This window comes from Pteropus vampyrus, unplaced genomic scaffold (assembly GCF_000151845.1).
Source record: "Pteropus vampyrus isolate Shadow unplaced genomic scaffold, Pvam_2.0 Scaffold476, whole genome shotgun sequence".
Classification (NCBI taxonomy): Eukaryota; Metazoa; Chordata; class Mammalia; order Chiroptera; family Pteropodidae; genus Pteropus; species Pteropus vampyrus.
In genome coordinates, this window is record NW_011889257.1 from 194423 (window position 1) to 220106 (window position 25684).

Below are 25684 nucleotides of genomic sequence, written 5' to 3' on the forward strand. Positions count from 1 at the left end.
CCTTATTAAGCAGAATCTTGCTGAATGAGGCAGAGTGCTATTCTATTCCTCATTTTTATAAGAAAAGAAAATACTACTGAATTCCAAAAATATAGGCTTTAGGCAGCCTATGAAAATGTAAAACCAGCCTATACTAGTGACCATAATTTCTGACTCTTACAGCAAGTATACTATAAAACAGAAAGTTTTCTTCATCAAAATTAGACATTTAAATCAACTGTGTTCACTAAAAATCTGATAAAGAAATGCTTTTTATAAACATTAATTTGGTTTTATTGTTTCATGAAAATAAGTAATTGATATGAAATTAGAGACAGACAGAATTAATCTATGGCAATAAAAATCAGAACAGTGGTTACCATGGGTTGTGTGGGTGGACTGGAAGGGGGCATGAGCGAACTTTTAGGGGTGATATAAAGTTTTATACCTTTACTGGGGTGTTAGATAAATGGATGCATATATTTGTCAAAAACTCAACAAATAGTTCAAGTAAGACCTATGTATTTCACTCTATATAAATTTTACCTCCATTTGAAAAAACATAATAGAGAATTGAATATTTGAAGGGAAAATAATAATCAAAATTACTCTTTAAGGAAGAATAAATTCAGATGTTCAAGAAAGGTTTGGAAACAAACCTTTTACCTGGTGAAGTGGCAGTCAACAAGTTACCTGGTGAAGTGGCAGTCAACAAGGGATTTGAAGAATGATCATGAGTTAGAGAATGCAGGAGGAGATAAAGGCCATTCCAGGTGTTGACAGAAGTATAGACACGAAGGTATGGCTTAGACAAGAAATGATAAAAGAGGCTGAAAGATACTCAAGAGCCAAGTCTTGGAGGATTTTAATGGCCTACTAAGGAATTTAGACTTCATTCTGAAAGAAATCTGGAGGAAGTTTGGAAGACTTTAAAATGAAGAGTGATCTATATAGATATATATACACACTCTCTACAAGTGATGTGAAGAATGGATTAAAGGAGTTCAAGTCAAAAGGTCTGTATAAACCTTTTAATTGGCTATTTCCTAATCCAGGTGAGAAATTAAGAGCCTCAACTAAAGCAACAGTAACAGGCATGGAGACATGGTGGCAGGGAACAGATATAGAAGTCATTACTAAGGATAACTTTTGATAAAATTTGATGATCTATGAAAGAGAAGGTAAAGGAGTAGGAAGAGTTATAGATACTGACCATATTTCTGGCTTGGGAAACTTGGGGGATGATTGTGTTAAGAATACAGGAGTGGATATGGAAGGGGAGGAAGTTGAGTTCTCTCCACCCATCATATTGCAGGTGCCTAAAAGACACCCAAATAAAGCTATCCAATAGGGTCCTGGATATATGTAGGGTGACCATATCTACAGATTTGCCCAGGATAGTTTTGTTTATGGTTTCTACCCCAGAAAAAAGTTATTACTAGCACTGCCTTTCACTCCCCCAAAATGTTCCAGTTTTGCCAATAAATTATACGGTCATCCTGGTCAGACAGGACAGAATTTGGGGCCATTTGTGTTTAATTTAGAGATAAGATTTTTGGTGTTATCAGTACGCAGGCAGTAGGTAAAGCAAAACAAAGGTTGGGATCATCCAAACAGACTTTAATCGAACCTGATACCAACACCAAAAGCAAGATGAAGAAGAGGGCCCCCCAAAAAGGAGAATAACAAGAAGTATCCAGAGAGTTAAAAAAAAAAAAACGAAAAAAATTTTTATTCTGGAAACCAAGGGAAGATTTGTTCAAGTGATTCTCTCCAGCTCCTCATAGGAGGAACACTTTCCACTATACTTAGAGTGCACCAGTGTCTACTATAGTTTTATGTAGAAAGTTCTCAGGAGATGTCTGATGACTATTAGTAGAAAGATGCAACTTCTGTTCTTAAGTGGCAAATATTCTTACAGAAGCCCAGTCTCAAAAAATGTGAAGTTCTTTAAATAAAACTTTAGTTTCAGGAGCTATGATACAAGCTAATTCTCCTTTTCTGAAATAGAGTACACGTTATAGCTTTAACATTATATTCTCTATGTGATTATTCCTTGTTGCAAATGATATACAGGGAGATATGTCTTTGTCCATAAATCCCTCAAATACTGTCTTCTCTTAGCTTTTACTACTCTATATCATCTTTGAGTGTCGAGATTTCAATTTCATAAGTATTGCCTTTCCTATTGTTTATACGTGCCTAACAACTAGAATTATTTTCCCTCTATAATTCTAACATTTTTCTGCCATTTCTGCTGCATCTTGCCAAAAACAAAAACAGCGACCAAAATCTCTTACAAAGAAGATGCTAATCTCTTGGCAAAATCTAGAAGTTAATTGTTTGCTGTCCATCCACAAATACAAAGAATGCTTAAAGATTGCCAAAAAACAAAATTGTAAAGAGTGATATAGTGAACTAAAACTTTTTCCTCACTGTCAAAAAATGAAAAATCAAAGTTTTATTTACAAGGCTTATATATACAAACCTAAACACTCCCATAAATGATAATTTACATAAATCATCTAAGATTTGGGAGCTTATAAACTTCAGAAGGTAAATTGATATTTCACAATCTAAATCTTAAGCAACAATTTATCTACAATCAATAGGTTATCTGTGCCGATAGCATCCAAAAGAGACAAATAAATAAAAGAATAAAAGGACAGGTTACTTACTACTAACATTAAGTGTAATGGGCATAGTTTCTGGCAAATTTTTGGCATTGAAACTGGAAAACGGTTAATTCTCAATAAATGTCAGTTCCTTTCTTTTTCAGAAGAATACTTCTGAAAATTATGAGAAGAATCTGGCTTCTGTGAATGATCTAGAATGAGTGTGACTGGTGCCATATTTGTCAGGGGTGAGCAGTTGTGAGCCCAAGGCACTGAGGAGAGAACCTATCCATATGCATTTGTCTGAATTATTATATGACCACCATAATGAGCATACCTCTCCTTTTGTATCAATTTTCAATGGCTTTAATATAGTGCCTGTTTTAGAGTTTGCTGTATGCTGGTGTGACATCTTTTGCTAGACTCAATATGACATTATCTAACTCCGGCTCACTTCATATCCACATCGTAGACTGAGTGTCATGACAGACAGCTTTCAATAACCTTGTTACACAGAAGAAATCAAAATAGAATACAGAGTAAGAAAAAGTATTTGGACCATTCTGTAGCAAACCTCGAACACTGATTAAAGAACTCTGGATTACATCTAATGGGCAGTAGTTGAGATATTTCTACTTTCTAACCAGTAGCCTGATATTATGTGAGGTTGAGGAAACTTAATCTGACATCCTTCAAAACAGATCAGAAAATAAAACTAAAGTAGGAAGAGCAACCTAGATGATGACAGTAATTCTGGGACTAGATTTTGAGAAACATGGTATATAGGTAATTTAATCTATTCTTCAGGTGTACTTATAACTTATTTTAATATAGTTATTGATATTTACCAGATTCAGACTGGTGCTTCATTCCATTAGTGTTAATGAAGCTTTACAAAGGTAGTGTAAAAACAGTGACAACACAGTGCGTGACTTTGATGCTTAGTGCAATCTCACCCATTACAAATTAATTTAGACAGGTATTTTTGCCTTAAATTCTGAGAAATGAAATTAATTCAATAAAATTGCATGGCTCAGCTAAACTTTCAATCTTCTTAGTAATGATCATAATTGGAATAGTCTGGAAATGGCAAAGTTTTGAGTTGCGGAGCCAGACGATAATATTTTGAGATATTAATTGAGGGGTTTCTTTTCTATATTCCTTGAGCCCATTACTTTTCTCTCTACCATTCAACATCCTTAAGGAGAGAAAGAGCTTCTAAAATAAAAATGAAAACAGACAAATAGCAGAGACAATATTTCTGAAAGCAATGGTTTTCAATCTCAAGAGCCACAAACTTGAGAGAAAGACAAATTGTTTTTATTGTTATTTTATTATAAAGATTTGTCAGGCATATTAAGATCCAAACATTTACAGGGCTAAGAATTAAGTACCAGAGAATCAAAAAATGAAAGAAGTTGTGTAGGCAGATGGACTCGAAGAGTCCTCCAATTTGATCATGTATTTATTCAACTAACTTCTCTGGGGGCTTATTGTGTTCCAGGCACTGGTCTCAGTGCTGGAGATACAGCAATAAGTAAAATAGGCAAAAATCCCTCTCTCAAAGAGAATACTTTGTAATTGGTAGAGACAGACAAAAATTAATATAACTCTTGCAAAATGTTTAGTGTATTATGTGATCATAATTGTAAAGTTAAATACAGTGTAGGAGTAGCTCCAAGTAAGTAAAAAAAAAAAAATAGAATGGATAAGCAAAAGGAATCTACATCAGGATAAAGTGAACACAGAGAACACAGGCATCATGATCAAAGGCCATCACAGGAAATTTAGATTCTTCCCCACTCCCCAATTACGTATCTAAACGTAGTGCTTGATGATTATCAACTTGGTGGACTAAAGTACATTAGAGAGAGATGAGCAAGAACAGGATCTTTCAGACCAACCTGAGGCTTCTCCCCCAATGACCGTGTAGTAAATTGATTGCAAAAAATGGTTACAATACTTCACCCTTCTCTGTAATTACACTCTTTACAATGTGACTTTGTAGCAACTCTCATCAAGAGGTGATATTTATTTTCCCAATTCTTGAAACTGGTCTGGCCTTGTGACTGACTTTGGCCAATAGAATGAAGTGCGGCAGAGGTGTGTGAGTTCCGAGCCTGAGCCTCAAGAGGTTATGTGCTCTTCTACACATTTTTTGGAACCCTGTCACTACGACATGCACAAGTCTGGGCTACCCTGTGAGAGAATGAAAGCTCACTTGCAGGAGAGCCATGTTATCTCAGCAAAAGTCATCAAAGGTCATTCTAGACCAAACTATTGCCAGATGAACACCAGATATCTGCGAGTGAGCTGCAGGCAAATCAGCAGGGCTGCAGATACCTAAAAGAATCCAGCTGAGATCATAAGAAACACTTAGCTGATGACTTGTAAGCAATAATACATGTTTATTGTATAAGCCACGGAGTTTGGAGTGGCTTATTTCACAGTGATAACTAACTGATACAACCAGGAAAATGTATGAATTGTACATAAATTCTCCAAGACCTTAGAATGTCCCTGGGTAGAAGCGAGAAGAACAGGAAATTGGAAAATATTGAGTTTAAATCCTGAATTAACCACACTGAAATATGGAAGTAATTAAGTTACTTTAGATTGGAAAATTGGTAGAAATGGGATGTGTGAACTGAAGTTCAGTATGAAAAAGAGTCACACACACATCTGAGATGCAATTGTAAATTATAAACTGGTTATACTTCTGCTAAAATAATTTCAGTGATACTAGTGAGGCAGCTGCTCTGGATAAGTAAGCCATTGTTGTCATTACTCAGCCATGCCCTTCAGGGACCACAGTTCCTAGTATCCTCACAGTTTCTAAATCCAAAATGAATTATTTCAAGAAATCTGTTACTCTTGTTTCCATAGCACATTATTGAATTTTAAAAATTGAAAGCATTCTTTCTGTATACAATGGGTAGCTTCTGAAAGGAAAATGTGAAATGAACTCGAGACTATAGTGAAGACCGTGCAGCCTATAGCACCATCAAAAAGGCGACAAATTTCTTCATCTTCAGTCAACTGTGTGACCTAGAGTAAGGGTTGGAATAAATCTCCTCTAAAAGTTTGCTTGTGTTTATACAAACAATAATTTAAGTGCCTACTATCCTCGACCGAGAACTTTGATGAAGAGATAAGAACTGGGAATGAGGGGGAAAACTGGAGTTCAGATAATATCACCCAATGCTAGAAGTTAGAAATCAATGAATTAACAAGACCAGGACCCAAATCAGAATTGATGATTCAAAACAAAACAAATCTTAATCTGACATCCTTCAAAACAGATCAGAAAATAAAACTAAAGTAGGAAGAGCAACCTAGATGATGACAGTAATTCTGGGACTAGATTTTGAGAAACATGGTATATAGGTAATTTAATCTATTCTTCAGGTGTACTTATAACTTATTTTAATATAGTTATTGATATTTACCAGATTCAGACTGGTGCTTCATTCCATTAGTGTTAATGAAACTTTACAAAGGTAGTGTAAAAACAGTGACAACACAGTGCGTGACTTTGACGCTTAGTGCAATCTCACCCATTACAAATTAATTTAGACAGGTATTTTTGCCTTAAATTCTGAGAAATGAAATTAATTCAATAAAATTGCATGGCTCAGCTAAACTTTCAATCTTCTTAGTAATGATCATAATTGGAATAGTCTGGAAATGGCAAAGTTTTGAGTTGCGGAGCCAGACGATAATATTTTGAGATATTAATTGAGGGGTTTCTTTTCTATATTCCTTGAGCCCATTACTTTTCTCTCTACCATTCAACATCCTTAAGGAGAGAAAGAGCTTCTAAAATAAAAATGAAAACAGACAAATAGCAGAGACAATATTTCTGAAAGCAATGGTTTTCAATCTCAAGAGCCACAAACTTGAGAGAAAGACAAATTGTTTTTATTGTTATTTTATTATAAAGATTTGTCAGGCATATTAAGATCCAAACATTTACAGGGCTAAGAATTAAGTACCAGAGAATCAAAAAATGAAAGAAGTTGTGTAGGCAGATGGACTCGAAGAGTCCTCCAATTTGATCATGTATTTATTCAACTAACTTCTCTGGGGGCTTATTGTGTTCCAGGCACTGGTCTCAGTGCTGGAGATACAGCAATAAGTAAAATAGGCAAAAATCCCTCTCTCAAAGAGAATACTTTGTAATTGGTAGAGACAGACAAAAATTAATATAACTCTTGCAAAATGTTTAGTGTATTATGTGATCATAATTGTAAAGTTAAATACAGTGTAGGAGTAGCTCCAAGTAAGTAAAAAAAAGAAATAGAATGGATAAGCAAAAGGAATCTACATCAGGATAAAGTGAACACAGAGAACACAGGCATCATGATCAAAGGCCATCACAGGAAATTTAGATTCTTCCCCACTCCCCAATTACGTATCTAAACGTAGTGCTTGATGATTATCAACTTGGTGGACTAAAGTACATTAGAGAGAGATGAGCAAGAACAGGATCTTTCAGACCAACCTGAGGCTTCTCCCCCAATGACCGTGTAGTAAATTGATTGCAAAAAATGGTTACAATACTTCACCCTTCTCTGTAATTACACTCTTTACAATGTGACTTTGTAGCAACTCTCATCAAGAGGTGATATTTATTTTCCCAATTCTTGAAACTGGTCTGGCCTTGTGACTGACTTTGGCCAATAGAATGAAGTGCGGCAGAGGTGTGTGAGTTCCGAGCCTGAGCCTCAAGAGGTTATGTGCTCTTCTACACATTTTTTGGAACCCTGTCACTACGACATGCACAAGTCTGGGCTACCCTGTGAGAGAATGAAAGCTCACTTGCAGGAGAGCCATGTTATCTCAGCAAAAGTCATCAAAGGTCATTCTAGACCAAACTATTGCCAGATGAACACCAGATATCTGCGAGTGAGCTGCAGGCAAATCAGCAGGGCTGCAGATACCTAAAAGAATCCAGCTGAGATCATAAGAAACACTTAGCTGATGACTTGTAAGCAATAATACATGTTTATTGTATAAGCCACGGAGTTTGGAGTGGCTTATTTCACAGTGATAACTAACTGATACAACCAGGAAAATGTATGAATTGTACATAAATTCTCCAAGACCTTAGAATGTCCCTGGGTAGAAGCGAGAAGAACAGGAAATTGGAAAATATTGAGTTTAAATCCTGAATTAACCACACTGAAATATGGAAGTAATTAAGTTACTTTAGATTGGAAAATTGGTAGAAATGGGATGTGTGAACTGAAGTTCAGTATGAAAAAGAGTCACACACACATCTGAGATGCAATTGTAAATTATAAACTGGTTATACTTCTGCTAAAATAATTTCAGTGATACTAGTGAGGCAGCTGCTCTGGATAAGTAAGCCATTGTTGTCATTACTCAGCCATGCCCTTCAGGGACCACAGTTCCTAGTATCCTCACAGTTTCTAAATCCAAAATGAATTATTTCAAGAAATCTGTTACTCTTGTTTCCATAGCACATTACTGAATTTTAAAAATTGAAAGCATTCTTTCTGTATACAATGGGTAGCTTCTGAAAGGAAAATGTGAAATGAACTCGAGACTATAGTGAAGACCGTGCAGCCTATAGCACCATCAAAAAGGCGACAAATTTCTTCATCTTCAGTCAACTGTGTGACCTAGAGTAAGGGTTGGAATAAATCTCCTCTAAAAGTTTGCTTGTGTTTATACAAACAATAATTTAAGTGCCTACTATCCTCGACCGAGAACTTTGATGAAGAGATAAGAACTGGGAATGAGGGGGAAAACTGGAGTTCAGATAATATCACCCAATGCTAGAAGTTAGAAATCAATGAATTAACAAGACCAGGACCCAAATCAGAATTGATGATTCAAAACAAAACAAATGGAAGGAACAACAGTAAAGAAAATTAGGATGCCTTTCTAAATTATATTGCTTTTCTTCCTTCCTTCCTTCCTTCCTTCCTTCCTTCCTTCCTTCCTTCCTTCCTTCCTTCCTTCCTTCCTTCCTTCCTTCCTTCTTTTCTTTCTTTCTTTATTCCTATTTATTTTTTTAAGAACATTCAGGGCCACCATATTTCACAACTCCAGGAGCCAATGCTCACATCCTGGTCTACGCACATGACACCCACTCTAGTTACACAGTGTATAGCCCATGAATACAGAACTGACCTTGATGATGTGTCACTCCAGGAGAATATATGGGCTGATTAAGGATTTCTAAACGAATTATTTGTAGCTACTATGTGCTGGCACCTTGCTGGTGTTATAGCACTTGATTGTGTGAGCATTAATAATTAAAACTATTATTATTTATTAGTAATTGTGACATACTATATGATAATATCTAGTAATACATATACAGCAATATATAGCTCCAGAGTTGCAGTAAGGGAAAAGACTTATGTTCTTACTACTCAAAGTGTGGCCTACCATAGACCAGAAGCATCGAAATCACCAGGCAACTTATTAGAAATACTGAATCTCAGGACCAATTTCAGACATGCTCCCCACCCTATTGATGCAGAATCTTCATTTTTAACCAGATCTTTGAGTGATTCGTATGTACATTAAAGCTTGAGAAACACTGATCTATGTAACATCAAGCAGGGTCGTATATCATACTATTCATTAACTTCCAAGCCTATGACCTTAGGTAGATAATAAAGAAGTCTGCATTTCCCCTTTGGGTCATGAAAATTGTTTATATCTATAAGTTAGTTTGAGAATCATATTAAGTTATGGATGCTATCCACAGAAAAAAGGAAATACAAACAAAAACTGCCTACAAATTCAAAGTGTCCCAAAGCATCCATCCATTGCTCATAAGGACGTAAGATCTATGGTCCCTGCCTTTGAATCTGGACAGACTGTGACTATCACAAAAGTGGTGCTGTGTAACTTGTAAGCCAGGTCACAAAAGGTAATACAGCTTTTCCCTGGACTCCTTGGCTTGCTCTGGAAACTAGCTGCCATGCTGTGAGAAAGCCAAGCAGCCACATGGAGGTGTTCTGGCCAATAGCCAGTGTCAACCACCAAACATGGAAAATGATCCTCCATATGACTTCAGACTCCCAAACTTTAAGTCATTCCAGACTTCTGGATGCCCCAGCTTACCTCATATGGGACAGAGAGGAGCTGTCACCACTGAGCCCTGCTCAAATTGCACATTTGTGAGGCAAATAAACACTTATTGTTGTTTTAAGCTACTAAGTTTGGAACAGTTTGTTATGCAGCAATAGACACCCAGACAGGTTGGTACATGAACTCCAACAATGCCTGCCTCAAAGTGCCCTCTCAGTGTCACTATGAGGAGTGCAACAGCCTCTTCTGGCAAAGCCCAAACTTGGAAAAGAAGGAACTAGACAAAAGCAGGCTTCATTTCCTTTCTTTTCCCACTGGGCCCTGAGAAACCTATGAAAATGAAATGCCAAGAGCAACCTTGGTATCTCACCATCCTTTGGGTTAAAAATCCACTATCTTAAGAACTCTGAGTGGAAAAATATGACTTTGTAGAATCCTACACAGCTTGGTGGCCTCTACGATTAAAATACTGCCTATAGCTAAATTTGTATCTTCTGCAATTAGAAGATAAAAAATCTTTTGCCAGGAAACCACCTGTGAGTTCTGAATAAAAAAGTCTGGTCAAGATTGTTCACTGACATACTTAGGGGACTGGTTGTTCTCAGTCAGCGTTCTAATTCTCCACTTCATGATGGTAGCTACTACCTACATATGGCTATTTATGTTTAAATTTAAATAAAATAAAATGATAAAGTAAATAGAATTATAAATTCATTTCCTCAGCTACATTAGCTACATTACAAGTGCTTGACAGCTGCATACGGCTAGAAGCCATCACATTAATACACGACACAGATATAGGACATTCCTGTCTTCATAGAAGTTTCTATTGAGCAGCTCTAAATATGTAATATTATCCAGAAAAATTCTCTTCTTTGACTTAAATATATGTTTTCAGCAACCCTTTGGTGATAAAGGATCCTGGCTTCATTGACAATTTTTAATTTAAAAAATAAACTAAAATTTCAAGGTTAGAGTAGATCGAAGATTATATTGGATCCAGTTTGTGTCTTAGAATTTCTCTTTTGAACAATAAAAAAAACTTCTTCCAAAACCAACAAAATGTACTGTCTTTGGCTTGTACCATATAAAACCAATTTTCGTAATATATAAGTTGATTCCAAGAAATGGATACGACCAGCTGAGCTTTGGCTAATCAAAGTTTTCCTGGACATACCTGATTGCAATTCATTGATATTTAAGGAAGAAGGAATTTCAACATAGGATCAAATGCTCTCTAAATAAATTGACTTGGCTTATGACAATTTCAAATATAGAACATGAGGTTACAAAATAATTCTGGAAATGCAGGGAAAGCAACTTTCTCAGAAAACATCTTTTCAAAGACAAAGAGGGACTTAAGAAAAAGTATCTCTTTCCTTCCCCAAAATTATTATAGTTCTTAGTTCTTTTCTATTCAAGACAACAAGGATATAAAAATGGACAATTCAGCCAAGTTATGTCCTCCCCATCAAACAAATCTGTGAGTCTTAATAGCTAATCCAGGTGTATCAAGTGCATCTTATTCCTACACTTTAAGGATAATCCAAAAATTATGTTATTGGTTAAATCTATATAAAGGAGATTATGCTATAATTGGCCTTTATACCAGTGATGTATATTATCTCCTTAATTCTTTTTTATCTCTTTAATTATTAAAAACATAAGATCAGAAGTAAGCATGAACAAGTTGCTGACTCATTGTCTTTATGTTACTGGGGAGCAGGTATATTTATAAGGAATCTCTGAATATTCTATTTCCAGAACATAGTGTCTCTTAGCCTAGTGGAAAGGATGTGGTTTGGCAATGTATGTAGAAACAATGCAAATGCCATGGAATTACTTTTTTATTTTTTTTGATGGGACCCAAAGGTTTTTTTGTTGTTGTTTTGGTTTTTTGTTTGTTTGTTTGTTTTTGCTATAGCCCTATAATACTGCAATAGTCATTTCACTCAAATTAAAAGCTTAGTGTACTACTTCTAAAAACTACAATGGTACACAGACCGTAAGGCCTTGGAAAGTTATTTAAAACTATTTTAAATAGTTTTCGAGTATGTACATAAAGGAAAGTTTTTTTAAGTGATCTAAAGTTGACTGACTAATATTATAAAAACTAAAAGTCAAAAATATCCCTAAGACATAAAGCAGCATTATAATAGTATTTACACTAGGAATATACCTGTATTCTGGTTAAGCATTTGGTTCAGAAGAGTCTGTGTAATTAATCATGTCATTGCTTATATATTCAACACTAAAATGGGAAAATCCCTATTGAAGAATACCAATAGAGGCCCTTCAACTTTTAATATGTGAAGAATTTGAAGAGGACTTACAGCAAAGTAATGAAAATGATTAAAGATTCAGAGATAGGATTGAGGAATAAAGGTTAAATGATTTGACATTATTTAAACCTAAAGAAAAGAAAAGCAGAAGGTATTTTAATAACGATCTCTGAAACATGAAGGTTTATTACAAAAGGTGCGGGTCTCCATCTCTGGTACTGACAGAATAAAAGGAAATATTGAAAGATAAGTCAACTATCTATTTGCTGGTGCAATGCTGTGATACCATGTGTCACAAGCTTAGAAAAACACTGTTTTCAGGTTGTATAATGGAATGTTTTTAGTTACATAAGAAAAATCACTATCGAAGTGGGGCAAGCTCCCCAACATAGCCCCTTCTAGCCCTAACTTACCTTGAAGATTCATTGTTCCCAATAGGAGAGGAGGTAATAGTCACCCTCTTTACTCTCACATCTTAATATTGTATAAACAGAACACTTAGCACCCTACCCGCTAACATCACTGCAACCACCAATCCATTTTTTACCTGGTAAAATTTATTAAAGCATAGAAGAAAGAAAGAGACAACCAAGTCATCAGGGAATAAAACAAAATATTTGTCTTCAGGACATAAAAGTTGAACATTGGATGGGCGATGAAAAAATAGAATGTCACTGAAACTAGATCAAGCAGAATTTAAATTCCATCTCAGCCATTACTAAGTGAATGACATGTACTCAAGATTACTTTCATTTAGTCAATCGCCAAATATTTATTGAGCACTTACAATCGTATCAAGCTCTGCTCAGGCCACCATGGAAATATCAGTGAGCAAAACATTATAACCCCTGCCCTCTTGAAACATATACTCCATTGGAAAAAACTGTGTAGGATCTTACATGCCACTGTAGGAACTTTGGATTTTATGGAACTTTGGATTTTAAAAACAGAAGAGTGACATGATTTAATAAACATTTTTAGATTATTCTAGATTCTGTGAGGAGAATCAATTGCAGAAGGGCATGCATGAAAGTGGCCAGATTAGATCATAGACTAATGAAATAATCTAAGCAAGAGACTGATGGTGGTTTGGACCAGGGTGGTTGCAGTAGATATGGTGAGAAGTGGTCGGTCAATGTACAGTCAATAGGATTTATTGATAAATTGAATTTGCATTCTGAGAGAAAATCTGAGTGAAAAGTCAAATACAGGTTTTGTAGCAGAGCAACTGGAAAGATAGAATTGCCATTACCGAGCTGGGGAAGACTGTGGGTTGAACAGGGTGTAGGCGGAAGACGAGGCACTTAGTTTTGAATAAATGTTTGTGACATCTATTAGAACACAGAGGCAGATTTCAGAAAGCAATTAGATGAATTGAACTTCATGTCTCAAACTTCACTCCACCTATCTGTAAAATTGTGTAATAATTATGTGAGAATCAGAGATATCATACATGAGGCTCATGACACATAGTAGGCAGTAGTAACCACCATTACTATTTGACAAAACTACGCTAATGTCATGGAGGGAGGCTAATATCAAAAAGGAAAGGGACAGTTAATTATGGTCATAGTCGTGCTGCAAAACAACCAATTATAAATCCTCAAAGGCATACAACAAGAAACATTTATTTAGCTAGCTGTCAGCTGATTTAGGCTGAGCTAGGCTAAGCTTACTTATGTGTCTGCTTCCAGCTGGAAATTCAATTGATTTAAACTGGTGTCAACTGGGAGTGGCTCTGCTCTATGTGGCTTTTGTCTTCCTCCTGGGACTAGTATATTTGTCCCATAGGATCAGAGATGTAAAAGAGAGAAGTACTGATTAGTTCAGAAAAGTAACTGTTATAATTTGCCACTTGGTTTCACACCAACTAAGACCACTGTGAAGCGATCTTATCAGCCCGCCCCTAAATCCCACTGGTCATCTCAGAACTGCCAACGCTCTATCACCTCCTAGTGACAGAGATTCATCCTGGAGGCGCATGCTCAAGGGTCACCTTGCTCAAAAACTGATTTAAATTGCACATGGTACAAGAGTTCAACACAGATCTTCACACTACCAACAATCTGACCACAGCTGTGAAAAATATTTTCCACCTTAAATACAGGCAAAAAGATGCCTCACTTGCTGCTATAACAACACACATGGCCAATCTTTTCTGAATGACCAAAATATTTTTAGTCTGTTGGTCATCATGAATAGGATTCGGGTTCAAGCTCAAAAGTGATCAGCTAGTTTGTACTTGTTATTTACATTTGCTCTTACCCTAAGCCTAATTTCTTAAAAATCTGATGATATATTACAGAGCAGGGGGAGGACATTAAGACTTGGGCTATGTTTCTCCAATTAAATCATTTTTATGAGCTGATGTTTTCACTGATGGAGTAAATGTACCAACTAGTACAAGTTAATAGTAGGGTATGAAATGTAAATATGCTTAGCTGAGATACAAAAGGCTCTGTTATCTATGTTTAGTCCTGTTTGTATGATGTATATATACATATAGCATATAGATTTAAATATAGTTTATGAGGATGGAATTATGGTTTAATTATTAATTAAGCAATATGTGGCAAGGCAACAGTTCTGACATTTATGAGAAAATTAAATTTCCAACATAGAAAGCATAAGACACAGTCGGGTGCATCCAGTCCCCAAGGATGTGATTATCTAATGATAAACCATGTTTTCTGCAGCTGCATGATTGCCATTACAGAAAAAAAATGTTTATTATAAGTAAGATTGTGTTATTTTTGTATGGAGAATAGATGAAGTTGGTTATGCAGAATATCAAACAGATGTTTCAACCAAATTGTGCATCTTCAATGGATTAATTCTTGCTATTTAAGTTGAACTACTTATGAAAGCAAATATAGGCTATATGAGGAAAATGTAAATACATCTCAAGCAAATTGTGCATCACTGTAAAATAACAAACAGTAAGGTACAGATGCAGGCCATTCTGAGCTTTCCAGCTTCATTTTGTATGTACATATACAAAAAAGTTTGCGAAGATAATAACGACTCAGGATGATTTGGGAAATCTTTGCATTAGTGGGACTATTTTGCTATAGCTCCATCATCTGTAAGAGGGCTTGAGAGGACTGGCAAGGCTCAGACCCCAAATTTTTTAACTTAATTCAGAGTAAATCTTTTTTTTTTTAAATATACCTGAAATCTTGATCTTGTAGCTCTACTCTGTGCTAAACAATCTATAAGGCATGTATTTACATGATCTCATTTAGTCCTACTCTTAACCTTGAAATTGGTGCTGTTACTATCACTAGAACCTAAGACTCTGACACAGAAAGCAGCTTACCCATGATTACACAACTAGAGAATAGAAACACTTGGATTTAAAACTAAGGTTTGTCAGACTGCAAAACCCATGCTTCTTTTCACTATGTCATGGTGCTGGATATTTTCCATGTACCCTGGCCAGACCTAATTTTTACCCTTCTCCATCCTGATTTGGGTCCTTGGAGCCTGATATGTATAGACTGTATTGACATGTTCCATTTCCTTCTGGCTTTTAGTTGGGTTTGGCCAAAAGGAGCTCCTACAGGAGATGTATCAACTACTATCTAAAAGTCTGTCTGTCTGTCTGTCTGTCTCTGCCTCTGACACTCTCTCTCACCTCCCACCCCACTTTCTGTCTCTCCCTCCCTCTTCTTCTCTCACTTTCTCTCCGGCTGGATTTCAGTAATGGCTCCTGCCCCTTGTTCATTTAGGCCATGGTGGCAACACCTCACTGATATTATAATCCCCATTTCACTGCACTTTCTCTTGTGGTTCCTATCCTTATTACATTATCTTCGAATTATTTCATGTGACTGCTCCATCTGTTTCCTACTGACACTGATATAGCCATGGTTTTTTAATTTGTTAAGTAATAGTCTATAAATTTTAGTTTGACTTTGTTCTTTCGGCAAAGTTAATTACTATCTTACAGACACTTCTAGGTACTGGGGATATTAAGATATAAAATACAGCCTTGCCATCATGAAGCTCACAATGCAGGATCCTAATACATTTTGACGAATACTATTATAGAGGAATTTACAAAGGAAGGGTATTTAATCCAAACACAAGGGTCAGAGAAAGCTTCCCAAATAGGAACATTTGAGCAAGACCTTAAAGGATGAATATGAGTTGCTGGTAATGGCATGAGAGTTGCTGGAAGGGCATTTCAATAAGAGGGCCCAGGGTGCCAAAGGCACAAAGGCTTGAGAAAGCAAAGGATGGGGAGGGAGGGAGGGAGGGAGAGATCTTAAGCATGGCAGGCCTTTCAACATGCTTGGAGTACAAATAGAATTTTAGCAAGATGTATGGGTAGTTGTTTCTAATGTTGAAGAGCCTTCTAGTCTGTCCTTAGCAATTTTAGCTTAATCTTGAAATGCTACAATTAGAATAGGTATATCCACCATCTTGCATTATAAGAAAATAATTCTGAAAATGAAAGAGAGTATATTAGATGGAGCAAGTTATGAAGATCTATTCATAGGAAATTACAGAAGTTTTAGGCAAAAGCTATTTGGGCTTGAAATGATAATAGAAAGGATAAGAAGATAGAAAATTTTCTTTTGGTGCACTGACCTATAAATAATCTATATCTAGTGTGGTTATAGTAGAATCAAGGATGCCACCCAGGTTTCTGGTTTGGACCACCAGGTGGGAATTGCCTGAATATCAGAGTTTATCAACTACATTACTCTTGACATTTTGAGCCAGATAATTCTATCATGGGAAGGGGGTGCTCACCTGTGCATTATAGGATGGTTAGCAGCATCCCAGGCCTCTACCCACTACATGCCACTAGTACTTCATCCTAAGTTGTGATAACCTAAAACATCTCCAGACATTGTCAGTATCCCTTGGCAGGCAAAAACACCCTAAGAACCATTGTCCAACATGGTAGCATAGGGCTGAGAACTGACTTGTATAGCAAAACCATGAGTGCCTGCTTTGGACATAGGGTATTTGAAGTTTTTATGATAGAGGAGTTGTTTTCACAAATGAGAGGGAACCAAGGGGATTTTGGCTAGAGACGTTCTTGGGAGACAGCAGTACATAGTAGTTGAAATCATTGGAGAAATTCAGATCACCTTGGGAGTGCGTGGCTAGCCCTTTGATATATTTCAATCATGAAATTTATGAAGGTCATCTGAACTTATATGAGAATAAACAATCAAATACACTGGAAAGATATAGTCTTTTGGGTTTTTTTACTTCTCAGAATTTATAAACTATTATAAACAAATTTAAATATATATACTTATCAGCTTTTGGGTTATCTGTGGAAAATTAGCTTATCAAACAAATCTCCACACATCCCTGTGTGTGGAACAGTTTCTACCTTCACTGCCTTCCCACATCTGCCTTGTAACATAAAAGGGAATGATATTTATCACTAAAATATCTCTATTTGGAACAGATAAAGAGTTAATCCTGCTAAAGTCACTTGAAGCAGCAGAGCACAAACTAGAGCTTAATGGCATGCAATTTTTTTTGTCATAGGATCCTTTTATTTTAAAATATACCATACATGTGTCTGTATTTTATAAAGAAAGCAATAGCACCTTCAATCTGCATTACCATCATGATAATAAAAGCAAATGCCACTGAGAACTTACTAGGTGACAGAAACCCTGAGAATTTTACAGGTACTGTCTCATTTGATCTTCCCCAAAACCTGGGAGTTAGACACTGTTATTATCTTCTTTTACCAATATGGAAGGTAAGATTTAGAGAGTTAATGAACCTGCCCAAGGAGACATAGCTGGTAGACACAGTACAGTCTCTTTTCAACACCATGCCACACTTTCTCGGTCTCATATGCTTATAGACACATGTCAAATAAACATTTAAGGTTTATGCATTTGACTTAGTAAAATGACTACGGAAATTGTCAAGCTTATCAGATATTTTATGCATGAGTGCACTCAGTGCTGAAACTGCAAATTGTGTGTCAAAAATATGCTTAGCTTCTGCCTCTGCTTTAGTTTTTATTTCATTCTGACTTGAATTTCATTTAGTTACTTACATGGTTGTCTTTCCCATTCAATTTTAAACTGCTTAAGAGCAGAGACTGTCTCTTATAAGGCAAGGTTGTATTGATTGACAAACAGAAAGTACCCCCCCCCAACAGTTTCCTGATTGTTTAATTATGAATTGAGGAATGGATTAGGTTTGAAATGCCGGATAGTGAACTCATTTCTGCATATCGTGCTAATATCCCATTGTATTAAACTGCTTCTGAATATTTTTTTAACAGGCAAATGTTCAGCTCTCAAAGGCAAAGATGGCCCCTTAATTTAATTATTTTACCTGCTAAAAGATTCTCTGAAGAAAGAAAAAAATCTTTTTTTTTTTTTTTTGAGTGTAGCTCTTTGTTGGGTAAATTCAGGGGAAAAAAAGCTTAGGCAGATAGTTAGCTTTGTTGCCAGTTTACATGTGCAGATAACAGAGTAGTAGTGGTGGGGCTCTCAGGCTTTGGTGCCAGATAAATTTGAGTTCAAATGCTACAGTTGTCACTTAAGAGCTTTGTGACCTTGGCTAAGTTATTTTTCCTCATATCTAAACTGGAGATACTAGCAACCTTATTAGGATGCTGTGAGCATCAAATGAAATAATATATCCAAAGAATTTCCTACAGCTTGGCATTCATTCACATAGGTTTCCCATTCTGAGGACACAGTGGTGAACCAGGTGGAAGATAGCTTGTCTTCACAGAGCTTACATTACAGTAGAGGAGGTGAAGACTGTATAATAAAGACATTTATTTAATGAAAGTAACTACTGCATACAGAGTAAAAAAGGAAACAGATAAGCTACTGAGATGGGAGTAATGGGTAAAGTATGCATTTTATTCTAAGGAAAATGCAAAGCCACAGAAGCTTTTTAAGCAAAGGCTCATTCAAATCTGCTTTATATTATTAAAAGTTCTCTGTGGCTACTATGTGGGTCACAGAGTAAGGGAAGGTAAGGGGAGAGGCAGGGAGGGAGTTAGACAGACACTACCAATAGGTCAGAAGACAGATAATTGCTTTGAATTGGCTGGTGGCAGTAGGCACAGAGATAAACAGAAAGGAATAATACATGTTTTGGACATAGAACCAATAGAATGGAAAGAGAAAGATCAAAGACCCCTAGATTTCTGGTTGGAGTAACTGGGTGGGTGGGGATCACATTTACTGTGATGGGTTAAACTACTAGAAGTACACATGCTAAAAAGTCAGACATGCTAACCTTGAGCAGCCAGTAATACATCTCAGTGGGAAAATCATATAAACAGTTGGATACGTGAACATTTAAGGACACCTCTGTGCTAGAGATATGTACTTGGAAGTATTTCCACATTTCAACTTCTGCTCCATTCCTCAAAAGAGAACAATATTGGGAAAATAACTTGGACCTATCCCTAATTTCCCTCCCTCATTTCTTTCCAAGGGAGGTAAAATAGGTCTTTCTGTGATGAAATTAGAATACAAAAATGGGCATGCACAGCTTAAATCTTTGCAAGGCTCTCTCTTTTTTGGGATATGATTATGTGAAGAGCTCAGGTGTTCTGCATACTCCTGGGTCAGTCCCAACTCTACAAGAAGAATGTCTGGTGGCTATTCTTTCACTGCATTTGTTATCAGTGCTTGAGGCTGGCTAGGTAGGTGTCTTACTGGCTTGCAAACTTGTTGTTTAATGCACCTTAGTGTTCAAGTAGTAGGAAGCCTGATTTTAGTACAAAACAAACCATGTTATCCATGATTACTTTTTACCCTAAAGTAGCCACATTTCTCCCAAGATCATGAGAATAAATTATAGTGTTGAGAAGGATAAGAAAGACCTCGGAAAATAGGCAAATGTCAAGAAAAAAAGAAAAACAGATGAAAGAGAATGAGAAGCCAGGGAGTTAGAAGGAAAAGCAGGAAGGAATAGCTCCCACTAAAAGCAACTAAGACATCAAGGAAGACAAGGATTCAAAGGATCCACTAGGCAAACAGAGAATATGAGGGAAATTTCTTTGTATTGTGGATAGTTTTTTTAGTGTATGGTATTAGATATCATATTAAATATTGAAATGTTAGAAGGAGTCCTTTTACTGTTAAGAAGAAATCGTGGGACTAAATGTAACAACTAATACCATAAAACTTCTAGAAGAAAACATGGGAGAAAAATGAACCACCATATTTCCCTTGGACTGAAAGTCCTTTAATGCATGAGCTATAACAGTTTTATTCCATTATGAGATAACAACTATACTACTAGTATACTTAGAAAAAGTAATAGCTAATGACATTCACACGAAGACATAACTAATTAATAATGCATGGTCTCTGCAGTAAATTATAACAAATCTTTCTGGGAGGAAAAAAGGCAGTAAGGGAGGTAGGTTGGTAGATGCAGCCAAGAAAGCCTGACATTTATTACTGGACTTTATATTTTCTGTAAACAAAAGATATACAAGCACTGACTTTTATGACTTTCTAAGGCACTAGAGCATTGAGTTCTACTTAGTCTGTTCTCCCTAGAAGATCCCCAATTGTCAGGCATGAGCCTTCTCTGGATGAAATTGATTATGAGATGGCTGAGCTAAAAGAATTTATAGTACAAGATTCAAAAGCTAGAGGCTTACTGGGAATCAAACTCAGTTGTCTCATAGCTATAAAGAGACTTTGAATATGAAACTAAGTAAAGAGTAATAATTGGTGCTGTTAATATCAGTTTGTTCTTCAGAAACAATGATGTGGCCACAAGATTTTATTCCTGAAAGACCACTTTACACTGTATATAAAAGGACGCATTACCTGATTCCTAGTCTTTTATGGGTAGAGATGGTTCTTCAAGTATTATGAATCCCCTAAGACTGTTGTTCCCCATGTGACTAAGAGATTTATACATGGTTGTTGCATATTCTTTGTTGGAAGATCTGATCATCAGTGAAGGGGGTTCAAGACTCAATTTGGACACAAATAATCAGAGTTCCAATCTATGTAGACATTAATCTCTCCATGCATCAACAAATTCTTTATTAGTGCTATCCAGTAGAACTTTTCCACAATCATGGAAAATTCTTTATCTGTGCTGCCCAACATGGTAGCCAGTAGCCTTATATGATGGCCAAGGATATGAAATGTGGCTAGAGCAACTGGGAAACTGAATTTTGACATTTATTTTAGTCTAATAAAGGTTAGATTTAAATAACCACATGTATATGGTGGCTATCATACTAGACTACTCAATTTTAGATTATTCTGTCCAGTAGTCTTTGGATGTTAGGAACATGCTAATTTCTTATTCTGGTCAACTGGCTTTAAATAGAATGAATCTCAATTTCCTATTCAGACAGGGAAAGACCTGGACTTAATCTTCCATTACAGGTGGGGCCAAGATATAGAATAAAAAGAACACAGAGCCCCACTGTACAAAAACTATAATTTCTTCTTCTCAGTAGCCCCGATTGTTAATAAATCATTTAGTTTCTATTTGGAAATGTGTCTTTGGTTCTCTCCTCTCTGTTGGAGCTTTCTGAGATCTGATGTCAATAGCAATCCTTGATAGATGGTAGTAAGGCTATAATGAAGATAATATTGATAGACATCGATTAATATGTTTTCATCTCAGGGGATCCAAGTCCTGAAGTTCTGAGTTCAATGGCTAAGACAGAATTCTTTTACATGGCAAAGAAGATGCCATTTCTGTTCATAGCCATGAAGTTTACTGTCCTGTGGTATAACGATGTGATAAAGGTCACAAACCCAAACCCCATCTGTTATGGGCTAAATTGTGTGCCCCGAAAAATTTATATTTTGACACCTTAACCTCTAGTACCTCAGAATGTGAATGAATTTGGAGATAGGGCCTTAAAGAGGTGATTAGGTTTAAATAAGTCCCTAAGGGTTAGCCCTAATCAAATCTGAGAAATGTCCTCATAAGAAGAGGAAATTTAGACACAGAGAGATACCAGGGGCATGCACACTCAGAGAAAAGATCATGCGAAGACACAGAGAAGGCAGCCATATACAAGCCAAAGAGAGAGGTCTCAGAAAAAATCAATCCTACCAATACCTTGATCTTGGACTTCCAAACTGCAAAACTATAACAAAATAAATTTCTGTTCTTTAGGCCACCTGGAGGTATTGTGAAGGGGAAGGAAAAAGAGGGAAACATGGAAGTCTCCTATGGAAAGGTACTTCAGCCTCTACCCCAATGCAATCCAAACTCAAAGGAATGAAAAGAGAAGCTTTAAAACATCAAGGATAGTGGTAGTCTGCTCTAGATATGAGATGGGGTATGTGGAAAGCTGCGAACCCTTAGGAGAATCTAAGTTATGGCCTGGACTCCACTCCCTTGATGGTGCATACAGGATGATATGAAGTGAAAAAGAAACACCTAGGAACTGAGTCAGCTGCACTGCCTTTCCATAACCTCTCTGCATTAACCATGTGTGCCAGAAGAGATAATCCACATCATATTCCTACCCTAAAGCAGCAAGTCTCACACCAAGTACTAAGTCTGTACGGATTAGGGAAAACTTTATGACCTGGGGGCCTTGCAGGTGTCTCTTGTCCTTAATGAAGCAGGATGATTTGGAGTTAAGGATTATGGAGAAAGAAAACAAATTGGTTCAATATCTCTAAAATACTATTCTACCTTGTGCTATTAATAGAAAGTATCTACAGTTTTGCACTGCATAATGACAATTCAGTCAATGATGGACTGGCATATACAATAGTGGTATACCATATAGCCTAGGTGTTTAGTAGGCTGTACCATCTAGGTTTGTGTAAGCGCACTCTATGATGTTTGCACAATGACAAAATGGCCTAGTGACACATTTCTCAGAATATATCTTGTTAGGTGGTGCATGACTATATTAGAAGATTTTATTAGTAGAGAAACAATTTATGCTAGTTGATTAAAACTTTTGGCTTTCAAGAGATATCACACACTCTAGCTTCAAATTATACTACAATACTACACTAACCAAAATTGTATCATATTGGCAGAAAAACAGACACTCAGACCAGTGAAACAGAATTGAGAGCCCAGAAATAAACGTACACATATATGGGTGACTAATTTTCAAAAAAGAGCCAAAAATATACAATGGAGAAAGGAAAGTTTCTTTAATAAATAGTGTTGGGAAAATTGGAAAGCCACATGCAAAAGAACAAAACTAGACAGATGACACCATACAAAAGAATTACCTCAAAATGGATTAAAGACTTGAATATAAGACCTGAAACAAAATACATATAAGAAAACACAAGCACTAAACCTATGGACCTTGGATTCAGAGGAGATTTTATAAAGTCGACCCCAAAGCAAGGGAAATAAAATCAAACATAAATGAATGGGACAATATCAAACTAAAAAGCTTCTGCACAGCAAAAGAAACCATCAACAAAAATGGAAGAAGCTTTTGCAAATGACATTTCTGATAAGGGGCTAACACCTCAAATAAAGAATTCCTACAACTCAATAAGAACAACAACAAAAACAATCTGATTTTAAAAATGGGCAGGAAACAATGAGCAGAGGACCGGAATAGATACTTTTCCAAGGAAGACATACAGAAGCCAACAGACATATGAAAAGATGTTCAACATCACTAGCTATTAGGGAAATGAAAATCAAAACCACAATCAGATACCATCTCACACCTGTTAGAATGGCTATTATCAATAAGACAAGAAATAACAAATGTTGGAGAGGTTGTGGGGAAAAAAGGAATCCTCATACACTGCTGGTGGGAATGTAAATTTGTACAGCCACTATGGAAAAACAGTATGGCAGTTCCTCAAAAACTTGAGAGTAAAACTACTTTATGATCCAACAATCCCTCTTCTGGGTATTTACTCCCAAATTTTGAAAACACTTATTCATAAAGATATATGTATCCCTATGTTCAGTGCAGCATTATTTACAATAACTAAGACATGGAAGCAACCAAAATGTCCCTGGACAAATGATTGGATAAAGATGCCATAAAAAAGATGAAATATTGGCACTCGTGACAACATGAATGGATCTTGAAAGTATCATGCTAAGTGAAATAAATCAGATGGAAAAGTACAAGAACCACATGATTTCACTCATGTGTGGGATGTAAAACAAACAAACAAAAAACAATAAACAAAGAAACAAAAAACAAACTCACATGCACAAACAACATAATAGTGGTAGGACAAAGAGGGGAAAGGGGGTCAAATATATGGTGATGGAAAGAAACTAGACTCCGGGTAGTAAGCACACAATAGAGAATACAGATGTCATATTATAAAGTTGTACATCCAAAATTTAAAAATGTTATTAACCAATGTCATCTTAATAAATGTAATTTAAAAATTTTTTGGCTTCTATTGTTTAAATTATACTGAATGGTCTATGGCCATACCACCCTGAACACACCTGATCTTATCTGATCTCAGAAGCTAAGCAGAGTCAAGCCTGGTTAGTACTTTGATGGGAGACCACCTAGGCATACTGGGTGCTGTAGGCTATAAAAATAAATAAATCGATAGATAGATAGATGATAGATAGATAGATAGATAGATAGATAGATAGATAGATAAAAATAAATTACACTAAATGGGCAGAGCTGAGATTGTATAAAATGCTGAAGGCATTAACCAATTCATTAAAGGAAGACACCTTCTAAGACTGGAATCTAAGCAAGAAACTTCAGCAGAGATGGGAGACAAGCCCTGGCAAATGTATAAACCAAGACATAAAAAAGGAACGGCACAGCCATCTGAAACAGGTGAATGCATTCTGTACATCATGGCAGGACCACTGATCCCACTGTGAGCGGTCATCTGGCTGCTAATGAGGGGCAACCTTTCCTGACTCCACATGTGGGTCTCCAACAGCAAATCCCTCTGGTGTCATAGCCTTTAGTACATGAGTACCCTCATGATTTTCACACACTGTTTCTCCCAACACCTTAAACATACACCCTTTCCTTCCTTTTGGGCATTAATTCTTTTCCCTATCCACAGAACAAATACTTTCACCTGGATGTTTTGACAGAGATAGGTTTTGTTTGTGCTTTTTTATTTTTTATTTTTTTTAACTTAGAGCTCATTTTATTAGCATGTCAAGTAGTCAACAGACACCTCACCCTATTCCTGAACACAGCCCCACTGCTGATCGTCACCTTGTTCCTGATGCTCATCCAGACCTAAGAACACAATTAAAATATCAGATTGTGAGGGAAGAAGAAATGTTCCTCTACCCTTCTAGGTTCTTTCGGCTGGTCATCATTACATCAACATGAGAAAGGATAACAAGAGAAAATAACCAAATTTAATTATATGTGTATGTATAAGAACTCCATACACATGAGAGGTTTATATGGTGGTAGGACAAAGAGGGGAAAGGGGGTCAAATGTATGGTGATGGAAGGAAACTAGACTCCAGGTAGTAAGCACACATATAAGCCATATATATATGGCTTAGTAATTCTAATTAAGGGCAAGTCCCCCAACTTAAATTCTTTAAGAGAGAGGCAAAAGTTGATCTCTTGGGCCTGCAGGGTCTTGAGTGCCGTCAGCTCAAAATAACCCACATGCCAAAGTGCCACATCCTGGGAAGGCCTGTCCTAAACCTCTTCAATGTATTCTTCATGCCCAAGTCTCACTTTTTGAAGTGACTTCAATTTTCCATTCTCATACTGTCTTGTTTTTAGTTGATTGTCAACTAATGTGTGGCTGAGAATATCTAATATTTTCCATG

General features: G+C 36.4%; 1 pseudogene; it reads left to right on the forward strand.

The window, feature by feature from the left end:
• The first annotated feature begins 24330 nt into the window (after nt 1-24330).
• LOC111732634 lies at nt 24331-24449 on the forward strand (annotated as a pseudogene).
• The last annotated feature ends 1235 nt before the right edge of the window (nt 24450-25684 follow it).